The following is a 24,651-nucleotide window of genomic DNA, read 5'->3' as shown; positions in this document are numbered from 1 at the left end:
CTATCAACTGAGAGGTGACTTGTAGTCATTTTATAGAAGAAAGTTTTGAAACAATCATTCAAGAAATAGTAGAAAATCAAGTGCAGATATGTGGCAAAGTCGATGACAATAAAGGATGCATTTTTGAGACTCCTGGTGCTTTTATGTTTGTTCTTCATTCTGAGTAATTCAAGGTTCCACATTCTAAGACTCTGCTACAGTATCGATGACATTTTATTGCAACTGAATTTATTTCAAAAGTTGATACTGGTTTGGGGTTAGCCTATTCTCAGTCAACTTCCTTCGTAACCAAATTATACTATCTTACTCGTTCAGAATGATGATCGCACAGCAAAACTGGAAACTGCATCTTCAGAATGTCTCCATCTGTGGGGTGGCCAGTTGGCTCAATGGTTAGAGCATCGTGCTCATAACACCAAGGTTGCCGGTTCGATTCCCGCATGGGTCAGTGAGCTGGACCCTCCATAACTAGTAGATTGAAGAGAACGATTTCACTTGGAGCTGAGCTGCGCATCCCACAACTAGATTGGAAACAATTACTTGACATGGAGCTGATGGGTCCTGGAAAAAACACTGTTCCCCAATTGTTAAACAAATTTTGTTTTAAACAGTTTTTTTAAAAAGGATGTCTACAACTTGTTGAAGAAAATCAATCTTAACAGGAGTTATTATCTATAAAGGAGTACAAAAGTCATGTGAAAAACTAGAGAATAAAAAGAAGTGGAGATACAAATTATTAAACCTCAAAATTCATATAGTCACGAATGAGGTAGAAAAGCGTGAAGCAGAACACTAAAAATTCTGGGATATTGAAGACTGTGCAAGGCACGATGTACTGGAAAAAATTTTTTAAATTTATTTTTAGAGGTTAATTCATTGATTTTTAACATGCCTTAATTCATTTCACTGCAAATTACATTTTTGATATACATATTGTATGTCATTCCTCTACTCCCGTTAACAGCAGTTACATTTTTATTTTTAGATTTTGGGAACTAAGGTGGTATTTGCTTCTCTTTTTTAATATTTCAGTTCCCATCATTATTATCACTCAGTTAATCTGTGAGAATCATTCTTTCTGGAAAATCATTTTATTTTTAAGACCAGTTGATATAAAACGAGACTATTAGGTAGTAAATAAAAAGGGTGGTTTAAAAATTGCACCATACTCTTAGATTATTAAGTCATATTGTTCAATTTGTAAAATTTAAAATTAATTCCCTTTTTGGAACAGTCAGATGAGATGATTCAAAATATTTTCATAATTCTGATTTATTTCAATCCATATTGATGATGATGAATATTTTAAACTTCAGGTTTTTTCACATTTAAATTGCCTTCCGAATCATTTAATGCAAACAAACAATATAATTCACATGACAAATTTTTAAAAAATTTTCTTCTCAACAGATTCAAAATAAGCATGATAAAACTCAGAAAACTTCCTTCACACAACTGAAGGAAGAGACCCTCAGGTCAGTTCATAACATCTGCCTTTTGCTGTGCTCGCCTTTCATAATCCTTTCCCATTGAGAATGAGCAGGATCTGTCCCTTGCCTCTAACGCTCAGAATGCGGCAAAAAGTAAAGGAGTTTTGCACATGTAAGTAACTCAGATCATTGTGAGTCAATCAAAAGGGGAATGAATCTGAGTGAGCTTGATTTCATCAGCTGAAAACCTTTAAAAGAAGACTGAGCCCTGCTCCAGGAAGTGAGAGGCTCCCTTGGCTGCCTCCTGAAGTCTCAGCCATCCTGAGTGAGCGCACATGGCCACGAACCGTGAAGGGCTCTGCCATAGGCTGAATGCTCATGTCATGTCCCCCTGAAATTCATAGGTGAAGTCCTGATGCCCCATGTGAAAGTCTTTGGAAACAGAGCCTTTGGGAGATGATTAGGTCGTGAGGATGGAGCTCTCATGAATGGGACGAGTGCCCTTATAAAAGGCCTAAGAGAGAGCCCTTGCCCCTCTGCCATGTGTCACAGCAAGAAGACCGGTGTCCATGGACCAGGAAGTGGGCCCTCACCAGACACTGAATGTGCAAATGCCTTGGTCTTGTATCATGCAGGGAGTCACACGGGGTCTCAGCCCCACTCCCCACATAAGAACGGAGGACATGGTGAGGCCAAAAAGGAACACCCATGGAGCCATAGCTAAGGGAGTCATACCACTATAGTCTCACTGGCGGCTGGGTTGGAGACACAGGAAGCAGGAACCACGCTATCCGCAACCTGCCATCCACGTATCTCTGCCAAACAATCTCACTTGCTAGCAATCCTCTTCTCTGCAATCTGCAATCCACACTACATCTGTGGGGACAGAGCCAGGAGTGCAGTTTCCAGGCTCTCGGCCTCACGTGGAAAGGTGCTGGCTCAGGTAGTAAATGGCCATCAACTGTGATTGCATGGCCATCAGCTGTGGCTAGTTGGCCATCAGCTGTACCCAGTGAGCCATTGGCCACTAATATAACTGCTGTGGCTACGCTAGCAGCAAATGGGGGCTAGCAAGAAGATGGTGGCTGAATGAACAAGAGCGGATTGCAGTTAGCACGGCAGATTGCAGCTAGCAAGAGGAAGTCGGTCAGTTGGCAGAAAAGCGGACAGCAGGTTGCACGTCGTGTGAATCAAGCCACCAGTGAGACTATAGTGGTATGACTCCCCTACCTGTGGCTCCGTGGGTGTTCTTTTTTGGCATAGCCACTTCCTGCGTTCTTATGTGGGGAGCGGGAGCAGAGACCCTGCAGGCTGCCCCGCATGACAACATCCCTTAGAATTTTCATCAGTGAGAAATGCCTGGTAGTGAATCTCTGTTTTTATTTTGTCTGAGTGTTGGCACATATTTTCACTTCGTAGAGAATTCCACGTTGGTAGTTAGTGTCTTTGATGATATGGAAGATGACATTCTGTTGCACTTTGGCTTCCATAATTGCTGTTGAGTAATTGGTTCTCCAACTGTTCGTTTTTTGAACATAATCTATTCCACACCCTGCCCCTGTCCCCACAATCTTTGGTTGCTTTTAAGGTTTTACTCTTTGCTTTGGTTCATGAATCAGGAACAAAGTAATATTCAGAGATTGGAGCTATTGTAGTGCCAGGCCATTGGGATTCATGCCCTGACAAGTTTGCAATGGCCTATTTGTGCCCCGTGATCGTGGAGACTTTTATTTTCTTTCTGACCTCCCATGACCCCTGCAAACGCTTTCCGTCTTAGGCTGTGTATTTTGACCTTGGTGACCACTGTAATTCCTGGCCACACTGAGCCCGGGGAAGTGGTGGTCGTTATGCAGCCAGATGCTGTGACACGTGCTGGTCTTTCCTGCTGGTGTTCGTTCACAGTGCCCAGAGGGCTGGCTTTAGAATTTGGATGACTGCAGTTTTATCTTGAACTGCACTCCTGTTTAACAAGCTTCACAGGTTCTCTGCAGACGGTGTGCCATCGGGGCCTAGGTAACAAGTGCAGCCGGGGCATGGATTCACTTATAAGGACAGGAGGATAATTACTGCTGCTTTTACAATCTGAATTTTCAACCACGTGTGCAGGCCAGACATTTAGTGCAATAAATTCCGTGTGTGAGGCAAACAACTAGTGTATAAGTTAGCTTTAAACTGTGAATACGGGTTGTTCCCTTTTGGTGGTGTTTTGAACTGAAATAACACGCAAGGGGGCAATGTCTGCAGGGGCCGACCCGTGGGTATAGCAACAGGCCTTTAAGAGTCACTCCCCACTTTGTAGTTTCAAGTTGGCTCTAGATTTGTTTAGTTAGATACACACTGATCATTGATGTGACATCTGAGACTGAAAGTATGGCTTTGACCATAGAAAGGTGGTAGAATTTTATTAACAACAAAGAAAAAGATCTGAGCCTTATTATGAAAACAAAAAGCACACATTTTCTTGGTTTGAAGGATAATAGAAAATCATCTCAATGAAGCTTCCATAGCCCGATGCCCCCAAAAGCAATTCAGAAAGCCCATGCCTGGAGGGTTCATCCTCAAGGAATCAGCTGTTCTTAGGAGGACACACTAAAAGTGTGCTTCAACCTTGTTATAAGAATAGGTGCAATAGAATAATAACAGAGTAAAGAAATTCAGGTTGATTTCGCTGGAGGAAGTGAAAGGTTTCCTCATGATAATGGTTGAAATTTGGAGGGTGAGACTCAATAGATGAGAGAGGGAATTGAGCTCCATAGGTCAGGGGAGTGAGATGTGGGTGGTCTACCTGCTGTCACAGAGGGTTTCAGGAAAGGGGTGGTGCTTTCATTGTTACCAGATCAGAAAGGTGACTGGGCCCCAGCAAGTTAGAGGGGAGGAGAGGCAGGATGCCTGCTGAGTGGAGTTCCAATTCTCCTCTCCCCAACTCCCTGACAACCTTTAATACTCTTTTTTTCTGCAGAAGATTTGTCTCTTCTGGACATTTCACATATATGGAACCATACAGGGTGTGGCTTTTTATGACTAGATGATTTCCCTTAGCATCATGTTTTCAATTTGTATCCTTATTGTAATGTGTAGCATTACAGATTCCTTAGAACAGCTGAATAATATTCCACTGTGTGCATATACTGCATTTGTCTATCCATTTGTCAGTTGATGGGCATGGATTGTTTTTCCATTTGGGCACTATGACACATAATGATGGTATGAACATGGGCGTGAGATGCTAATTGATTTTCAGGGTTGTGATCATAGACCCCAAACAAGCGTGTTGGGTTGACCAGCACACTAGTAAAGTGTTTGTGTGTTTGTGTGTGTGTGTGTGTGTGTGTATATATATACATATATATATATATAAAGTGTGTGTGTGTGTGTGTGTATATATATATATATATATATATATATATAAATAATACTTCTGAGTCTCTATTATGTCCTTTGATTACACTAAATACTGGGTTTTGGAACATAATTATGATTGGGATAACCATACTAGGAGTTGGGGATTGTTTGTTTTTCTAAAAATGTGTAAGTGTGGAAAACAATTGTCATGCAGTTGTTTTGAATCAAAACTTGTTTGAATCATAAAGCTCCTGAGCTGCTTAGCAGTGAACACACACAGTTGCAAGGCCCTGAACTGCACCCACTCCTGGCTGCAGCTGCCATAGGGATGCCGACATGGACAGTTCATCTGATTGAAACTGGCACGATGAGAAGTCCAGGAGAATGGTTTTAGACTCTTAAGTTAGCATTTGGGACTTTAATTTCTTTGGATTGATAATGCACTAATTAGTACGGAAGGACAGTTCTTATAACAAATATTTCTTCACTATGGTAAATGTATATACCACAGTTGTATGCTGGTGACACCTCATTGAATAATCTTTTGAGGATGTTAGAGAAACAGAGACCCTCATTGGGAATACATTTTTTAAAGTAGCACAAGATAACTCGTCTATTCAGAAGGAAGGGCAGACATACAGGAAATGGTCGTTATATTATCACTTATCTTCCAAGACAGAAAGTTTTGTTTGCTGTTGGATTTATTAAGCAGCTAGATTACAGAAACATTAAAATGTCAAATAAAAAATCCCTGTTTTTTCTCCCTTAGCTGAATCTTTGCTGCTGCTATTGCCAGTGTGTGCCGATGGTGCTTAGAATGTGGCCCTTCAGTGTTTTCTCCTTGGGCCAAGGTGGAGGATAAACTTGGCAGCTCTTCCAGGGTAGGTTTTGCACTCTGTACCTCCAAGAAGCTGGGAAACAGGCTGGCAACCTAGTATGCCCTTTCTGTTCCCTGAACTGCCCACACTAAGTGGGGATTTCCAGAATTCCCCCCATTTGCTGCTGCTGTGCATATGTTCTGCAAAGTGAGTTTTTCATTCCTGGTGTAGTAACTTAATTTGATGCAAGGTTTGTGATAGGAGATTGGACCTGTTTCTAGCTTCAGCATGGAAGACCTGCTCCTCACTCTCTCTCTCTCTCTCTCTCTCTCTCTCTCTCTCTCTCTCTCTCTCTCTCTCTCTCTCTCTGTCTTCTCTTTCTTTCTAGAGTGGTCTGACTCCTTTTATTTATATTCACACAAAATAGGGTCTTAAGCAGGTCAGCATTCAAAAATTATGTGGTTAAGAATTAAACCAAACCAACCCAGAAAGTCCTAAAACTATAAATGACATTTGAGATACAGAGAATAAGGCAGAAATGGAATAGCAGATTTTGATCCAGAACACACACAAACCTTCCAGTAAACTGGAAGGGCAGGACCCAGCAGCATAGGCTGGAAACAGTGCCAGCTGAAGTTTTGTGCCACCTTTCTAGCCAGGTTCCTAGACGAGCTGGAGAGGTGAGTCCCTACCTTCCCCCAGAGAACTCTAGAGAACACTTGTTTCTACCTTCCCAACCCTGGGCAAAGCCCCCCCACTCACCTGTGTCTCCTTTTTCAATTCACTTAACTCACTTGTGATTTCAAGAGATTTCAACAATCTCTACTAACATGGCCATGTAGTATCTAGTTTTACAAATATTTCAGCCTCTTCTTTAAAAAAGTGCCTGACATATTCAGTCAATGAATGGCACCATGCCAGGTACTGAGGAAGAAGAATGGCACACATATTAAATGTGAGATCTAGATTTTTGAAGAAAGAGAAAAATTCTATGATAAAATCCTATCTAAGCCATCCAATTCTGGCAGTTTGGGGAAGCTCACCTAATTTTCTTTTTCTTTTTTTTAAAATAATTTTTAAAAAATTTTTTGTTTTATTGGGTAATATTGGGGAACAGTGTGTTTCTCCAGGGCCCATCAGTTCCAAGTGATTGTCCTTCAATCTAGTTGTGGAGGGTGCAGTTCAGCTCCAAGTCCAGTGGCTGTTTCATTGCAGGGGGTGCAGCCACCATCCCATGCGGGAATGGAACCAGCAATCTTGTTGTTGAGAGCTCACTCTCTAACCAACTGAGCCATCCAGCTGCCCCTCTGGAGGAAGCTCAGTGGCAGCTCATTGTCTTCAATCTAGTTGTAGAGGGCACAACTCACTGGAGCGTGTGGGAATCGAACCGGCAACCGTGTTGTTCAGAGCTTGTGCTCTAACCAGCTGAGCCATCTGCCTCCACCACATAATTTTCTTTTTCTTTTTTCAAAAACGATCACATAAAATGATGCACAATCAGGGCGCGACATTCTGCCTGGCATATGGTGAGTGGACAACAAATGGTGGCTTCTATGGTTATTACTCTTTTATTTTGCTCAGCCACATACAATCATTGCACAGTATTTTACCCTTATCTACTGTAATACGTTCTCACTCTCTCATTTTCTCTTCCTTCCCTGACTCTCTCCTTCTTCATCTTTTTCTCTCTGTCCTTGTTGTGGCCAACTCCACAACCATCCTCCAAGTCCTCTCCTACTTTTATTGCCATCCTTTCAATCAATAATTTCCTCAGGCAATTAGTGCCAACGGGTATGTTTATTTTTAATTCCTGTAGAGTAAGGAAGTGTTTCCTATTAAATGTAGATGTACATTATCAAGTTTAAATATAAATCATTAAATCACTATATCAATTTAGACTAAGAGGTCTGGTCTGACAGTATGAATGCATATCACCCAAATATCATCGCTTATGGGGAGATTCCTCTAATCTTCAAGAACTGATCTGCCTGTGGTGTAGCCGACTGAGTCTAGAACGTAGAGAAAGGACTGCTTCTGCTTCCATGGCACCATTTTGTAATCACAGCAAGGATGCATATGACTCAGCTCTTGGCATTTTCCTTCAGTCTCCTCTACAAAATGTGGGCCATTTGGGTGGCATCTTGGCTCCTGTTGATCTCATTTCTTTGATCAATCCAGAAATTTCTGGTAAGAAGGCGTTTGACACCTCCTACTACAGCACTGTTTTCTGGAAGTGAACCTGCACTTACACGGTCTCAAAACTCAAGTGACATCCTGTTTCTGGGGCTCTGGAGCATCTCTCAAAGACATTTGCTGTTAATGCCTAAAAAGATGATTTAGAGCTCATTTTCCATGAAAGTATTCCTTAGCACCGGAAATTAAGGTCTGCCTCCGATTCGAAAATCAAATTATAACCAGGAAATTGGAATTTCCTGGTTGAAAGGAGTCTGATGTCAAGGAAGTATCTGCACATTAACAGTATTTTAAGGGAGGAACAAGGAGGTTCCATATGGTTATTGCAGAACGTGAGGGTAACAGTTATTCCAACTGGGCCTGATTCGGCCATGAGTCTTTAATGTGTGTTAAAAAAATGTGAGATAAAGTTTTTATTTTTAATTCTCCATAACTACAAGATGGCCTCAGTTTCCCATTTTTAAAAATTTGTCACATTGCTTTTTCAACTTTGACATTTTCTCTTTTTAAGATTACAAGCTGTAGGGTGAGAGTTGGTTATAACCTTCCCTCAAATATGGAGTCACACTCTATAAAACTAGGGTCACTGCATTAAATAATAACCCACAAGTGGAATAAGTTTTCTGATTTGCATTACTTGTACAAAGGCTTCAATTTGGGAGGCATGACGCTAACGAATAAAGTGGATGCTGCAGTAATTTTACTCACGAATGTCCGATTACAGGGTAAGTTTCAAATTCAGAACCACATATAGTGGCCCTTTGATTAACCTTTTCTCACAAAGACTCCTCAGATTTCTTTTTTTGTGAAAAGGAAAGAGCAACACGACTCCAGTTATTCACAGGCCACGCAGTAAGAAACAATAAATATTAGGAATTTATTGGCAAGCTTTGGATCAGGCTTTATGTGTTTGTTAGCAGATTTCGAATGCACCTCTGAAATTGGATGGCCAAGGCCAATTATCAAAACAGATTGCATCTCACTGCCCTCCTGCTGGCTTTTCTAGTTATCCTACAAATGGAATTTAGATTTCTCTAATTGACTACAAAATAGCATTTGGCTAAATATTTATGATCACATTTTCTGTGGTCTGGTTTTAAAACAAATCAAAATTGTGAAATCCTTTTGTGTCAGTTTTGTCATTCTGAAACTGACCCCTGATAGTGAGTTTGGGACAATGCCTGAAAATGATGAGATGACATCAGATTAAGCATGTTTGTTATAATTTTATTTTTCTGCTTAATTTACAGGTGTTAGAATATGTGGTCCAAAGGACTTAGAAATGCATTTCTCATTCAGCTGAATAATCCACAGGTGGCCTGGCTTCCAGGGCTGCTGGATTCTGGCCCCCACCTGCTGGACTCCTCCCACTATATCAAGTCTCTCCTTCCGTCCTTCCCAGCTTAGACAGGTCTTTTCCTCAACGGCCAATCCCTCCACTTGTGTTTTGGATCCCATCTTCCTGTTCTTTCTCTAGGTCTTTACAGTAGCAACAGCCTGTTCTCTATTTCGTAACTTTAGTCTGTACTTCCAACTGAATCCTCGCTTTAGCTTTTAAATATGTTCAAGAGTCTCCCATTAAAAGTGAGTATGCTTGGCGCTCTCACACTGCCCCCGCTACCCTACTATATCCCTCCCCTCCACCTCCAAACTCCTTCAAAACTTATTAGGACTCACAGCATCCACTGCCTCACCACCCACTTACTGCCTAACCCGTTTCCATCTCGCCTCCGCCTATTGTCAACACCTTTCAGTGAAGTCACCAGTTACGTCCCTGCAGTAAAATCCAGTGCACACTGTCCAGGCCTCATTCTCCTTGAGGTCTTAGCATCATTCAGGGCAGCGGGTCACTGGCTTCCTTTCGAACCATTCTCTCTTTCCTTGCCTTCTATGACCCAGCCCTCACCTTGTTTCCTCACTTCCTCTCTGGCTACCTCTCGGTCCCATCTGCAGACGTGTATCCCGCTTCCCAGCCACTGAATTTACTCTTTGCTCTGGTTTATCTCACCTATGCCCAAAGTTTAAATGATCACCTATGTGAAGTTGAGTCATAAATAGATGTCTCCGTTTTAATCCTCTGAGTCCTTCCTGATCTATAGATCCAGTTAGTTTCTTGACATGTGCACTTGGCTGTCTCAGAGATTCCTTCAGCTCAGCAGTTCTCAAACTTGTTCCTCAACCTCCAAACCCAGTCCTATTTCTATGTTCCATTTTCGTTAATGGGCACCACCATTCACCAGGCCCTGCTAGCTTACCTCTCACCCAATCCATCACGGAATTCTGGCTATTTCTTACGTCCGGACTCTCTTCTGAATTCTTCGCTTCCCTCGGTTTCCACCCTAGTCTAAGATAGCAACGTCTCTCATGTGGTATATTGCATTAGCCTGAAAACTGGCTTTGCTGCCTCCAGGATGATCTCTACTGGGCAGAATAACCCTTTCAAATGCTAATCTGATCGTGCCATCCCCTAGATAAGACATTTCAGAAATTGCCCTCTACACATAGGAGAAAGACTAAAATTCGAACTGTGAGTGACCCGGGCCTGCGTGATCTGGCTTCCATCTCAGATGCTGGCTTTCCCAGCACCACCTCCCGCACCTTTCTTTCTATGCTCCCACCTCTTTGGCCTTTTTCAGGCTGTGCCATTCTCTCTTGTCACAGAACCTTCTCCCATGTTATTCCTTCTGTCTGGATCATGCTCCTACCCCTCTACTACTTACGCAGTTGGCTGCTGTCTTCCTACAATAAAAGCTTAAGCTTCACGTCCTCATGGCACCCGTTCTGACTTCTCTTGCTTCTCTCCTTCTTGGCACTGATCATGGTTATAATTTTTCATTTGCTTGTTATGATTGGTGAATGTCTGTCTTTCCTGCTAGACTCAATTCCACAAGGTCATGAATTACGTCTGTTTTTATTAATTTTTACGCCTCTAGTCCCAAGCAGAAAAACACAATAGTAACTGAAGAGATATGTGTAAGAGGAGAGATTCCTTACATGGCCCTATAACATTTTTCTATCTACAAGGAAACTGTGTGTAATTACTGTTAGATTTGGGATGTCTTGAGAGTCCGGTGAAGTGGCCAGCAGAAAGCTTCATGGTACACGTGAGAGGGCATGTAACAGGCTATTGTGTGTGTTCTTTTAGGGGAGGCTGTGCGTACAAAAAACTAATTTCCCAGAAGAAATAGATTGTCGCCTTCACTTTATTTCCTCTATAGATGAAGAATAACAATGAATGGAAAAAGTTAATTCAGGACAACTTCAGGTAAGGTCCATACTATGCCAAGAACAGAGAGAGTATATTACAGGACAGTCAATATTATCCAAGGTTGGTTTTGGAGAAATGCAGTGGGTGTTGTTCCCTACACAACGGGAAGCATAGAGAACGGAGTTCCAAGAAATATTACCAGAAGGAAAATCCTTGTGTTCCTAAGAGTTGGTCCCACCTTTTCTCCTGAGGCGGAGCATTTATTGTGTTCTACTGTCCAGCCCTAACCCATGGGACTTGAGAGAGGTCACACTATCCATGTCCCAGGAAGAAATTCCATGTGATCCATGCCAGTCATTGTGATCCAGTTTATCGTGTCAGTTACTGAATCAGATGTGGGCATTTTCACCCAGAGAAATGTCAGAAGTCTTCTGAGTCCCTTTTTTGATTTTTTAATTAAAATGTATTGGGATGCCAATGGTTAGTAAAAGTACATAGGTTTCAAGTACAATTCTGTCCTACAATATACTCGTGTCACATTGTGTGTCCACCACCCAGAGTCGGTTGTCCTTCCATTACCATATATTTGACCCTGCTTACCCTCATCTACCACCTCTCTCCCTCCTTACCCTCTTGTAACCACTAAACTATTGTCTGTGTCTATGAGTTTTTGTTTCTTTGTCTTGTTTCTTTGTTTCTTTAGTTTTATATCCCACATATCAGTGAAATGAAATAGTTCTCGACTTTTTCTCTGTAATTTATTTCGCTTAGCATAAGAATCTCAAGATCCCTCCATGTTGTCACAAATGGCACTATTTCCTCTTTTCTTACGGCCCAATAGTATTCCATTGTGTATATATATCACAACTTCTTTATCCAGTCATCTATCGAAGGACACTTTGGGTGTTTCCATGTCTTGGCCACCGTAAATAAAGCAGCAATGAACACCAGAGCACGTATTTCACTCTTTGTAGAGGCACATGGGATAATAGTCCTTCTCCTCCCCTCCATGCTGTTGTATCTGACTGCTCTGGCAAGTGTTACACCCGCTTGTGACAATGAGGAGAACTGGCCTGCAAAAGAGTGACATGCTGAGGATGGCTGAGAGGGAAGACAGAGCACAGGGGTGGCAGGCTAACCGTCCCCATTGGGGGGTGGGTGGGCACGCACAATCTGCTGGACACACAGATACAAGTTCATGTGTGTGGGTGTGCACAAGAGAACTTTGTTCTGTGCTTCAGTTTCCTTCTACTTTTTATTTATGTATAAATAAATAATCTCCATCATGGAACAGTCTTGTAGCACTGTATTTCAGGAATAAGAGTGGCGGTCAATCACTTTCATCAATTTCATTTACAGGTGAAAGAAAGATTGTGGCGTAGAAATCACTGAAAATTCCCTCAGCCTGTCTCATGGTCTTCTGGGTCTGTAAAAAGAGAATTACTGTTTATCCCATGAGAGTCATTTCAGGATGACTACACCTGTCTCACCTGGCTCATTTTGCTTTTCCAATATTCTCGTTCAGGAGTCATTTACCATATTTTCCTCGGACATTTTCTTGTCTGCTACGCTCAAATGAGGCTTTACCTGTTTTCGTAAACAATTTTACCACCAAAGCACCTGTATAATTTGTTTGGCAATCTTGAATCTTGGCCTATGATGTCCAAGCAAGGAAACCCATCTCTTAATCATATGTTAGATTTCCCCGCGTGATTAGCTGTCCTCCTCTGCCTCTGAAGTTCAGAGTTCCTAGAGATACCAGTAAATCCTCCCCCTGGAAGGGCAGGTTCTATGTAAGTTGGTCACACCTGGAGACAAGTTATATGATGGAAGGAAATCACATTTATTGAGCACATACATGTAGTAGGTACTGAATTAGGCCCTAAATTTCTGTTATTTCATTTAATTCTCATAACTCTGTGAAGTATGAATTTTCCACAGTTTACAGAAGGGGAAACAGAATACGATTGAATGATTTGCCCAAGGCCACACAGTTAGAAAATGGTGGACGCAGACTATGAGTACAAACCTCTATAACAACAAAGTCCATACACTTTTACCTAGAGCAGGGCAAGAAATTAATTCCTCTGAATGAGGACTGGTATATATCAGCCATGCTGATGAGGCAAGGGTGACTTCAGTGATATCAGTGCAGGTGTGAAAGGAACACCGCGGGGATGAGCAAAACAGTCCTTTCAGAAACAAGAGACAATACGGGAAAGGTAGGACTCCAAACTTCCACAGCAGTGATGTCTGATAGAACTGTTTGTGGTGATGGAAACGTCCTATGTCAGCCCTGTCCCACCTGGCAGCCTCTCACCGCATTAGCTATGCAGCAAGTACAGTGTGCGGGGGGTGGGGTTTATGGCGAGACTTTGTCAGCCCTTCCTAACCGCGTGGATTCCTTTTCCCTCTTGTTCACCCGATGAGCAGGGGTCGCTCTACCAGTTGTTAGTTTTCTTTCTCAGAGTAAATTGTTCCTTATACAGCTGTAAATGTGGTGTGTATGTGGGGGGAGAGGAGTTCAGGATATTCCTACGTGGCCGTCTTAAACCAGAACCCAGTCCAGCAATTTCGAAATGTCATTGCCCTGCTTTCTGGCCTCCATAGTGTCTGACGAGCAACATGCTGTGCATCTCATTGCAGATCCTTTGTACTGACTGGTTTTTTGTTTCTTTGTTTGCTGCTTTCCAGATTGTTTGTCCGTGGCTTTCAAGAGTTTGGTGATGTGTGTATGAACCTCTTTGATTTATAATTTTTGGAGTTCATTAAGCTTCTAGAATATGTAGATCTGCATCTTTTCTCAAATTTAGAAAGTTTTCAGCTATGGTTTCTTTAAATATTCTTTATGCTTTTTTTCCTGCTTTTACTTTTATTAGCATTTATTTGATGCTGAACTCATTCCCGGGCCATAAGTTTTAGTTTCTTCACTTTCTTCTCAGAGATCTTTTCCTTCTGTGCAACCTCCTCTTCTGGTTTAGGAACAATAACAATCTGCTCTTTCTCAGTTAGGATCATCTGTGTGTTGCAGGGAGAGCTCCTGTATGGGTTAATACCCCCCTGAGCTCTGTAAGTTCTGGGCTGCATCTTGAGAGCTTTGTTCACCGGGATGTGTTCAATGACCAGAGAGTCTACATCTGAACCCTTAAGTTCAGCATTGCTCTCTGCATTTTTAAGCATGTGCAGTGAAAATTCTGCTCTCTTTTTGGGTTGGACTGTGTGTCCAACCCTATTGTTTGGCCTGGGCACACCTCCTAACTCCACCGTTATAACGACGGGACAGCACACATTGCTTTTGTAATGTGACATCCTTTAGATACTTGGTGACTTTTCAGATATGCACACCCTTGTTGGCCTGGGCAGTTTCACGAGTGTTCTTAAAATGAACAGGTAGATGCGAACCTCTTGATTTACATGATTTTGTGGGGTTCTCTGAGTCAAGCGAGTAGTGAACCATTTTCAGAGGTGACCTCAGGCTGCTTACGGGAAGAACTCTTTATGGGTTTTTTTGTTTGTTTGTTTGTTTGTTTTTTTCTGCCTTCTCTTCTTCTGGGATTCCCACTGTATGTTGGTTTGGTTGAACTCTCGGGCTCTGTGTATTTTCTTCATCCTTTTGCGTTTTAGCTCTTCCAACTGAATAATTTCTTTAGGTCTATTTTCCAGGTTACAGATTCTTTATTCTGTTTATACAATTCTGCTATTGAAATCCTGTAGGGAGCATTTTAATTATTATACTTCTCATCACTAGGATTCGTATTTGGCTCTTTTTAATAATTTCTGTCTCTTGATTGATATTTTCTGTTTGTTCACACATTATTCTTATGACTCCCTTTAACTATTTCAACATATTTGAGATACATGATTAAAAATCTTTCTCTAGTAATTCCAATCAGTGTGCTTCCTCAGAGACAATGACAGTTAACTTTAATTTTTGTGTGAATGGGCCAAATTTCTTTTCCATGCTTTGTAATTTTTCATTGAAAACTAGACATTCTGAATATTATCATGTAGTCTTTTCAATCAAGGTTTTCTCCCTCCTTAGGGTTTCTGTTGCTTGTAGGTTGTAGCTGCTTGTTTAATGAACTTTAGCAACAATTTTACAGGTCTGTATTCTTTATCATTTGTGATCTCTTAAGTCTCTGTACCTCTAGCTCCTGTTCAGCTAGTGTTTGACCTAAATTTTCTTGAACATTAGAAACAAAAAATACAAAGAAAAATGAAAGAGAGAAGAGACAGAGAGAGAGAGACAGAGAGAGAGAGACAGAGAGAGAGAGAGAGAGAGAGAGAGAGAGAGATTGATTTAATTATATTTTTAAAATCCTAAATTTTTCTGGCTTTGCAAATCTGGGGCACTCCTTCAGTGTGTAGCCAGGCCATTTATACGTCCTCCTTAGCCTTGAATTCCTGCTACACTGAGCCCTGAGATCAGCCAATGGTGAAAGCTTAGAGTTTTCTTGTGTCTTTCCTGAGCAGGCATTCTGCCTTGAGGATGTGTGTGTCTAAGTTTCCAGCACACATGAGTGCCTTTGAATACCTCAATTTTACAAAGACACTCCCTCTCTAGCTCTTCACCCATGGCTTTCACTGGTCTATTGTGTGCCTCAATCTATAATGTTTTGTCCTTACTGGCTGTGGGTTGTCAGTTTGCCTTCCATTGCTTTTGTTGACTGCCTGCCTTTTTTCACCATGAGTGAGTTCTGAAGTATTCAAAAGGGGGCAGTGCTTTGTGTCAGTCTTCTAGCTTTCAGACAGGTTAGAACATACAAATAACTCTTTGTGAACAAGGTCTGTTCTGTGCCCTCTGAAACACCGCCCCGCGTCCCACATCAGGAATACAGGCCCCCTTCTGGAAGACCACGACCAGCACTGTACTTACCAGGCAGAGGGTTGAAACAACGGCAAATGAAAATGCCACAAAACATTCTATCATTTTAAGTTGCTTATTTTTCCGCCCAGGTTTAGTGTTCACTTTGTTGATGTAAAGCTTGACTTGTTTTCTAGAGTTCTGTCAGTGTTGATTTTGACAATTTTATGTAATTTTTTAAAGTTTCTGTGGTGAAGCAAGCTCTACGATTAGCCTCTTCTCTTTTGTGCGCTGATGTGAACCCAGATATATTTTTCAGTGTTCTGTGAGTTACATCCAGGGCCCCAAAACAACAAATTCCACAACCAAAGTAAATTGCTTTGTTGCAATAAATCTTGATTATAATGAAGACTTTCTTAAACTCCAGCATCAGTTTATAAAAGTTTAAGATAAAAAGTAACTAAGATAAATTTTGAAATCTGAAAGATTAATGAGGACCACAGTTGTCTATGACATGTTCATTCTCATTCCATCTTTCAAATTTCTGTACTTTGTGATGTAAATTTTTCAGAGAACGGAGAGACTAAAATATATGATTGGCTGTTTTGACATGACTTGACTAGTTGAGGTGTTGACTTTCTCTAAATGACCTATATTTTAATGTTCAGTAGACAATGGGAGAAAAGATTTGAAGGTGGAACACCATAGGAGTTCAGTGAATAGACTTGCAGATGTTCCAGTTACCAAGAAGGCAATCGTTTAAGCAGTTTATCAGAATGACCGAAAAGAGTCTAAAAACCTTAGATTTCCTGGAACCCAGCAGTCTAGATTCTGATTTAATAGGTTTGTAGTGAAGCTGCAGAACCTTGTGACTAAAAATTTGCTGATATAATTCCAGTGCTCAAGTTGATTTGGACATCACTGGCAGCAAAATGGCCAATTTCCTAATTTTCAATTCACATAGTATGGAAGGCCTCAATTAGAATTATTATACTTAGAAAACCATCTATATGCTTGGTGAGGAATTCACGTCTCCCTTGAAAAGGATCATGAGCAAGGAGTAGTTTACTGTATATTTGAGAGGCGCAGATTTTTCCAGATTTTATCATCAGTTGACCTATTTAGTATAAGTTTTGTCATTTCCAAAATGTCAGACAATTTTGAAATAGTTTAGAAGCTCAATATACCATTACATGCCATAGAATGAAGTTCAATTTGGAGCATAACCTTTTAAAAAAGTCTCACTGTTGGTCAAACGCATCTCTGCAAAACAGTAAATATGGAACCCTAGGATAAATTTGCATTAGGGTCTGTCTGAGGTGAAAGCATGTAGTCAAAGAATAACCATCACATATGAGTGTGTGTGAGACAGACAGGATGGGGATATCTTAGGGATGGTCGAGGAGGTGCTGTCCAGAAAAGAGTTGAAATTCTCAGGATAACAGAGAAGCAGCAGTGAGAGATGTCCAAGGAACTTTCGAAAGCACTCACGTGAGGGTGAGTTTTATATTCAAGCCCAGAGAAGGCATGTATTAAACCATCGTGGCCGCATGTGTGACTTAAGAATTTTCCTGCTCCCTATCCTTTTCTCATTGGGCATATTCCCACCCAGGAACCAGCTTGACAAGATGGAGAGGAGAAGAATCTATGGTTGGAGAGGCCTGGAAAACAAAAAAAAAAGTTTATCCAACTAATTACACAACAGAGTGTTTTCATTCCTCTCACCCCCATGCTTTTTTGGTTTGTGTTCTAAGAGATGTTGTTTCCTCTCCAGAATAAGGAATTTATGCGGCAATTAATTAGTGGTACCCACAGTGGCCGCCTCCCTATACCTACTGGGGCCACGTTTCTCCTCAAAACTAGGCCAGAAACCAGTATTCACAAGGAACGGGGTTGGTTCCCTGCTTGGCTTGGGCTCAGCTTGTGCTCTGACAACCAGAATATCTCTGGGCCCTGCCCCAATGCTGGTCTCATCTTAGTTTAGGGCCCTGGATCTCAGGCTTACAAAACCTGTGACTTAGGGCCAGTTGTGTGGCTTGGATCTGGCCCCTGCGCCCATACTAATCTTTCTTCTAGATGTGCTCCCATCTTTCCTTTGAGGGCCCCAGTGTCTCTGACCCCTGTTCTGACTGACGACTGCTAAGAAACCCTGTGGGGTTGCCAAAGAGCTCCTTGCCCTGACTCCATTTCTTGCTTCTGGTTCTAGCCTTGCTTCTGGTTTTAGGCTCCCTTCAAACTAGGATCCGACTGGGCTTGGGATCTGCCTCTTACACAACCCTAGGGGGACTGAGGCTCATGTCCTGGAAAGAGGCAATGTTCGCAACAACAGAGTGTCAGCTGATTATCATTGGTGCTAATTCAATGCCAAAAGGATATTCAATTTGTGGTGTGGTGAAAGAGGGAGTTTATTCAATGTAAACAGCTCAATTGTGATACAGCAGAGCTATGGGGTGAAGCTCATTAGTGTTACAGCTCAATTAAGAGACAGCATGGCTGTGCGTCTGCATGGCTTTGAGATGGCCCTGGGGCGAGGCCCCTCTCTGGCTTGATAGCTCTGCTCTGCTACAGTCTGGTCTGGCCCAGTCCACCTGCTCTCCTCCACTCAGCTCTGGTGTGCCCTGCTTTGGTGAGACGTCTTCAGTATTTCAGCTCCAACTAGGTCAACTCAGCCTTCAATAACAAGGGAGAGTGTGCTGTCTAATGGGGTAGGAGGGGGTGACTTATACAGAGAGAAGTCCCCACCCCTGGTCCCTGATTGGTCTTCATGCCCATGAGAATGTCAAATCTCAATTTGATTGGTCCAAAAATCATTGTCTTAATTAGTCAGAATGGAGCCACTCTGTCTGGTCGGTGTAAATGCTAATGGGGTTATAGCTGTGCAGTTGTAGCTCTTATTGAAAGAAGGAACAGCTCAATCCTTTTGGTTGAAATGCAATTCCAGGATCTCCTTTGTACAGGTCGGCTCAGTGGTAGGAACACAGTGCAGGCGGAATGTTCAGTTCAGTGTGGGAGGCACGCAGCTTAGAGCAGGCTTCTCCCTGAAGGGCAGTCTGCCTGAGAGGCCCCTGTTTAGAAATGGCTGCTAGGCTCTGTTATCATAATTGAGCTCAGGTAGCCATCAGGAGCCCTTCTTGGTGGGTATCTTCTCAAGATCACCAAAAGTAGCTGCTGGATGTATTGCCCGTCTCCACCCTACCCAACAGTTTCCGGGAGAATTTCCAAGGAAGTCAGTTTGAGTTCTGACTACTTGCAGATGCTACCCAACAGGTGCTGCAAGGAGCTCTGTAGGGCAGCACGTTATTTGCCCATAGCCTGACCACCCTCATATGTGTCCGTGGCCTGTCCTCTCAGGAGCCCAGTTAATACAAGGAACATGTTAAAGGCAAATAATATGTGTGCCTGTCTTACACGATCCACATTATTGGAAGACCTTAGCTTCTTCACAGGCAAACACATACAAATCACACAGATATTACATGTGTTGTGATGGACATCTTTTCCCTTCGTGGGACTCATCCGGTGGCGTACTTCTCAGGGAAGGCTTTAATGACCTGCTTTCACCTAATTTATTTTTTCTAACTACAGTTATTTCCCTAACTACACATGTCATATATACATATCTGTTAGAAATAATTATATACAATGAAAATTGAAAATAAAAACTCCAAAGCCCTAAACCATCTTTCTATCCCATTCCTCTCTTTGAAGAACACAGTAAAAAGTGGGTGTTTGTCCTCACAAACTCTTTCTGTGCATTTACAGGAATATCAAAATATATGTAAATATATATTTTCATAAATATTATTGAATTATTTGTATATGAAAATTACATTTTTGACCTAAGATGTACAGAGAGCTTTCCATAACATGTAAGTGCATATAAATTTATCTTCTTCTTTTAAACTGCTCTATAATTTTTCCAGTGTGTGGGTGAAAGATAGATTAATGAGTCATCACCTTATGGATAGACCTGTGAGTGGTTTAGAGTCTTTTACTGACACAAGCAGTGTCGAATGAATGAATGTCTCTTGTTTAGAGAATAAGAACTGAGTGTATGAGATAATTTTTAGAAGTAGGTTTACTCGGGCAAAGGGTATCCTCCTTTTAAATTTCTGCAACTGTTGATTAATTAAGATCTGTAGAAGTTGTATCAATTGACACCTTCATAAGCAGTATATGAGGTTTTGCTTTGCTATAGCCTATCTCAGAATGTCAGTCAGTCAAGTGTTTGATTTGTTCCATTGGCATATTATTTTGGTTTTATTTTTAATGTATTGCTTAGAATCATCATATTTCCTCTTTGGGTGAACTATCTTCTATCATCTTCTGCCAGTTTTCCTTTTGGATTGGGGGGATTTTCTTCTGGAGGTATAGGAACCATTTATATATTGAAATGATTATGTTTTGATGTCTTTTGCGTCATGAGCCTCCACCCTTCCTCACCCATATTGCTGCTTGCCAAGGCTGTGTTTTCAGTTGAATTAACTAATTCTTTTCTTCTATGAGCTCTGGATTTTGTGTCATAAATGACAGACTTTCCTTTTTTTCTGTTGTTATAATTACCTACTTTTTTGCATTTAAGTATTGATCCATCTGGGGAATTCATTTTACTGAAATACATGAGGGTAAGAATCAATGACATTGAGTGCTTGCTGTCAACCAAAAATTGTGTTCCCTTTCCATAATATAAAACTGAAATTGAAACATGACAGCCACATCAAGGACGGATTTTCAGTCCTTTTGACTTGAATGTGTGACCGATAAACAATTATAAAATATGTGAAGAAGTGGTATGTGTCACCTCCAGGCCAAGACTTTTAAAAAGTTCTCTGTCCGGTTCACCATCTAGACGTAAGCAACAGAGGATCCTATTTGAAATATGGCAACTTAAGTTACCAGAAACTCGGGTCTCTGAATCACCAGGGGCAAGATAATTGCTCAGTGACCCGTCGCATCTTCAGTGACTGTCACATGAAGGAGAACTACCCTTCCCTTGTGATAAGCCACTAAAATCTTGGGGCTTATTTATTAAAGTGGCTGGCCTGGCTTTACCAACAAAGAGTCCAATGAAGAGATAGGTGTCTCTAACCACTCGTGTCTGAGCACACTTTATTTTATTTAGTGAGTGTTCTGCCCACTGCCAGTGAAAGGGAATTGTTAGTAACCTAGCATCTGTAAAGGACCTGGAATGGAGGTGGTTTATCAGCGGGTGATTTTCAGAGTTAACCACACATTCAAGTGAGAATTCTGTTCAGTGCACCTGTGTCATCCGCATGAGTAGACCAGAACTTGGCAGAATCTGAAAGTAAAAAGCAGAGGTATATCAAACCAGTCAAAGCTTCTCATAATACACCTATTAATCATAATAATGCATTTCAAAGACGACATCTAGGACAAATTTAAATTAGAGTTGTATACCAGGACAACAGTAGAAAACCAGTGCTGGCTGAAGGCAACAGAGTTACCGATTTTTAGGAAATTTATTAATGACCTGTACCATCCAAAATAGGCATCATTTGTCAAGACGAATGGAGAACCAAAGATTTTATCTGTGGAATACATGAAGAAGGAGCTTGATGAACAAATAAAATGCCTAAAGTAAGTGGACCACAAATATTTGGTGCTTAAGCTGAGGTTGATTTAAAGCATGACTGTATGAACTTTTCCTCTTGGCTGTCTGGCACGAGCCAGATTTTACAAGTAGTTCTTTGAAGAACAACCTTGAAAACCAATCTAGTGCCTTACAGTAGTATTGAAGTACTTTGTGAGTGAGTCTTCTATTCATTTTTGCTGCAATCTCTTCAAAACCATTTGTGAATCTTGAATCAAAGGATTCAATGAAGGGAACACCTTGGAAACTGAAAGTTTTGAAGCCTTTAGCAAATTGGAATTATTAAAAAGAGTGTGTAAATAGGAAGCCATTGAATTTGTCACTACCAAAGCGAGGAAGGATGTGAATTAAGCACAGAGAGCTCCGTGTATCTGGTTGAAGTTTGAAATGTTATAACTGTGTTTTGTAATTCCCTCCCTTTTGAGAAGAATTTTTTGATGAGCTTCCTGGGGATGAATTTGCATTTGTATTGAATGGAATGAAATAGAAAAGGCCTGTTATTTTGCAACATCTCCATTTGGTTTGGCAAAACATTCAAGATAATCAGAAATAGAAACAACTTATTTGCTGAGTTTTATGGCATAAAATATTTGTCTAAGAATGACAATGGCAATGAAATAATGAAGACAATGATGACGAAAATATTTGGACTGAAATATTTAAACATTTCCACACATAAAAGCATAAATAATAAGCTCCACATAGTAGAATTTCCCTGAACTTACCAGGAATCTCACCATCGGTAGAAACAGCATTTTTTTTTTTTTCAATAAAATATGGGCTACAGAGAAGTGTCAATTAAAGGCGTCAATAAATTGAAATTCATTAATGATAAAATGCAAACTTGAAGAATATTGCCATTTTATAAACCAACTAAAAATAACAAGTTGGAGCACCAGAAAGTGAGGAGAGAAACAATGTGGCAAGAAAATATTTGAGGGAAATAAAGGTTAAAATATTTTCAAATATGATGGAAAATATCAAACAGGTTCAACACAAGGGAAATAGGAAGTTATTTTGAAATGAATGGTAATGAACACACATCTTATGAAAATTTCTGGGTATAGTTAAAACTGCATTTAAAACAAAATGTGTAACAATGAAGGCTTTCAGAGAAAAGAATAAATGTTTAAATCCAAAGCTTGAACTACCACATTAAAAAGCTTGGAAATGGAAAGAAAATTAAAGACAAGGTAGAAAACAAGAAGAAATAAAGAGAAGAAATCAATGAATCAGTGAATGGAGAAATCATAAAGAAAATTCAGAAAGCCAGAATTTGGTTCTTGGAAAAATATGATGTCATCAATAATCCCTTGATCGAGACATAAAAGGATGTAATACACATGATCAATATCAAGAATTGCACAGGAGACATCACTGGGAGCTTGAAAATGATGCTAAGAAAATAATTAATGGCCACTTATGAATACGGGTGAATTCCTTGTAAGATAAGACATACCTAAACTGACCCAGTAAGAAACACGACATCTGAATGGTCTTACATTTTGCTAAAGAAAATGAATTTGAAATACAAAGCCTTCCCAGAAAAACTGAAGGCCCCGATGATTCCACTGGTGAATTCTGCAAATAGTTAAGGGAAAAATGAAGAAACGATATTAATTATTCATCATAAATTTCAGAAAATAGAAGAGGAGGATTATTGACCAGCTCATTTCCTGAAGGCAACATAACCCTGATATCAAAACTTGAGAAAGATGTTACAAGTAAATAGAAGTACAGACCCATATCTCTCATGATCACAGGAACAAATATTGACAAAATAGTCACAAAACAGAGCAATATTGAAACTCATCACATGACATGATCAAATGTGAGTCAGCCTAGGAATGCAACGTCGGTGCCATATTAAGAAGTCATTCGACATAAAGAGAATTAGATTAGAGTAAGAAATGACATGATAATCTTAAAAGATGGATGAAAATTGTGTGACAGAATTCAGTATCTATTCATGATGAAGCATCTCAGCTTACTCAGAATAGAGAGGATCTTTCGCAACCTGATAGAAACCGCTATGAAATAACTCCAGGTAATTATCATACTTGATGTTTCCCATAGAGATGGGAACAAGGCAGGGATCCTGCACTTAGTATGTTTTCCCACGTTTTTCTGGATGTTTTAAACCAATGTAATAAGACAAGTAAGAAATAAAGATTATATCAGAGGAAATACAATGGCTTTTATGTGCCCTTCCCATAGTTGTATAGATATACTACTAAAATCTGCAAGAACTAATAAGGGAACGTAATCAAGTTACACTATATAAGGTAAGTTTACCAAAATCAATTGTATTTTTATGTACTAGAATAACATGGAAAAGGAATTTAAAATTAGTATTATTCAAAGTGCCATAAAAATAAACAATACTTGGAAGTAAATACGCCTAAACCTAGAAGATGTTCTTGAGACAAATTAAGGACATAAATCAATACACACGTAGACCATGTTCACAGGTGAAAGCATCCATAATCCTAAAATATCTATTTTCCAAATTGATCTGTAGATCCACCATAAACTAGTCATGATCCCAGAAGGCTTTCTCTCTCTCTCTCTCTGTGGCTCTCTCTTGTTTGGATAAATTGACAGGCTGATTCTAAAATGAATATTTAAATCTAAGGAACCTAGAATCGCAAAAACAATTTGGAAAAGAAGAAAAATGTTGGACAACTTACACGACCTAATTTCAAGAATTACTGTACAGCGTTAATCTTCAAGGCAGTGTGGTATTGGCTTTAGTACAGATAATAAGATCAGTGGTCAGAAAAAAGCCACACTTAAATTGTCAACTGATTCTTTGACAGAGGTGCCAAGTTAATCCAAATTAATTAGGGAAACGATAGTCCTTTTACTAATGATGCTGGAAAAAACAGACAACTATTGTGGAAAGAAAAAGAATCTCTTTGCATACTTTGTGACAAACACAAGTTTATGGATCAAATGTAAAAACAAAACTACCGTGTTTCGCCCAGAATTAGACCTAGCTGGACAACCAGCTCTATCGCATGTTTTGGAGCAAAAATTAATATAAGACTGGGTATTATATTATATTATATAAGAGCCGGTCTTATATTGCAGTAAAATAAGACCGGGTCTTATATTAATTTTTGCTCCAAAAGACGCATTACAACTGATTGTCCAGCTGGGTCTTATTTTCAGGGAAACACGGTATCTGTTTTGAGAACAACACAGGGATGAATTTTTTTGTAATCTTGGAATAGGCAAAATTT

At 40.4% G+C, this 24,651-nt stretch overlaps 1 protein-coding gene and 1 long non-coding RNA gene across 2 annotated transcripts in view; one reads left to right on the top strand and one right to left on the bottom strand.

Moving 5' to 3' along the window:
* LOC148759209 (uncharacterized) overlaps positions 1 to 24,651 on the bottom strand; it is a 252,241-nt gene that overhangs the window by 67,383 nt on the left and 160,207 nt on the right. The window lies entirely within an intron of this gene.
* The window catches only part of LOC148759211 (uncharacterized), a 35,264-nt gene continuing 15,749 nt past the window's right edge, over positions 5,137 to 24,651 (top strand). Inside the window, exons 1-2 of the mRNA XM_088793606.1 lie at positions 5,137 to 5,653; positions 10,929 to 11,048. The gene's annotated coding sequence lies outside the window, so the exon portion shown is untranslated. The remainder of the gene's footprint in view (positions 5,654 to 10,928; positions 11,049 to 24,651) is intronic.

The sequence above is a fragment of the Rhinolophus sinicus genome, chromosome 1 (assembly GCF_057876585.1).
Source record: "Rhinolophus sinicus isolate RSI-liver-muscle chromosome 1, RSI-T2T, whole genome shotgun sequence".
In the NCBI taxonomy this organism is placed as follows: Eukaryota; Metazoa; Chordata; class Mammalia; order Chiroptera; family Rhinolophidae; genus Rhinolophus; species Rhinolophus sinicus.
The sequence above is the reverse complement of the archived record's forward strand: the minus strand, read 5'-3'. Positions and strand labels throughout refer to the sequence as shown.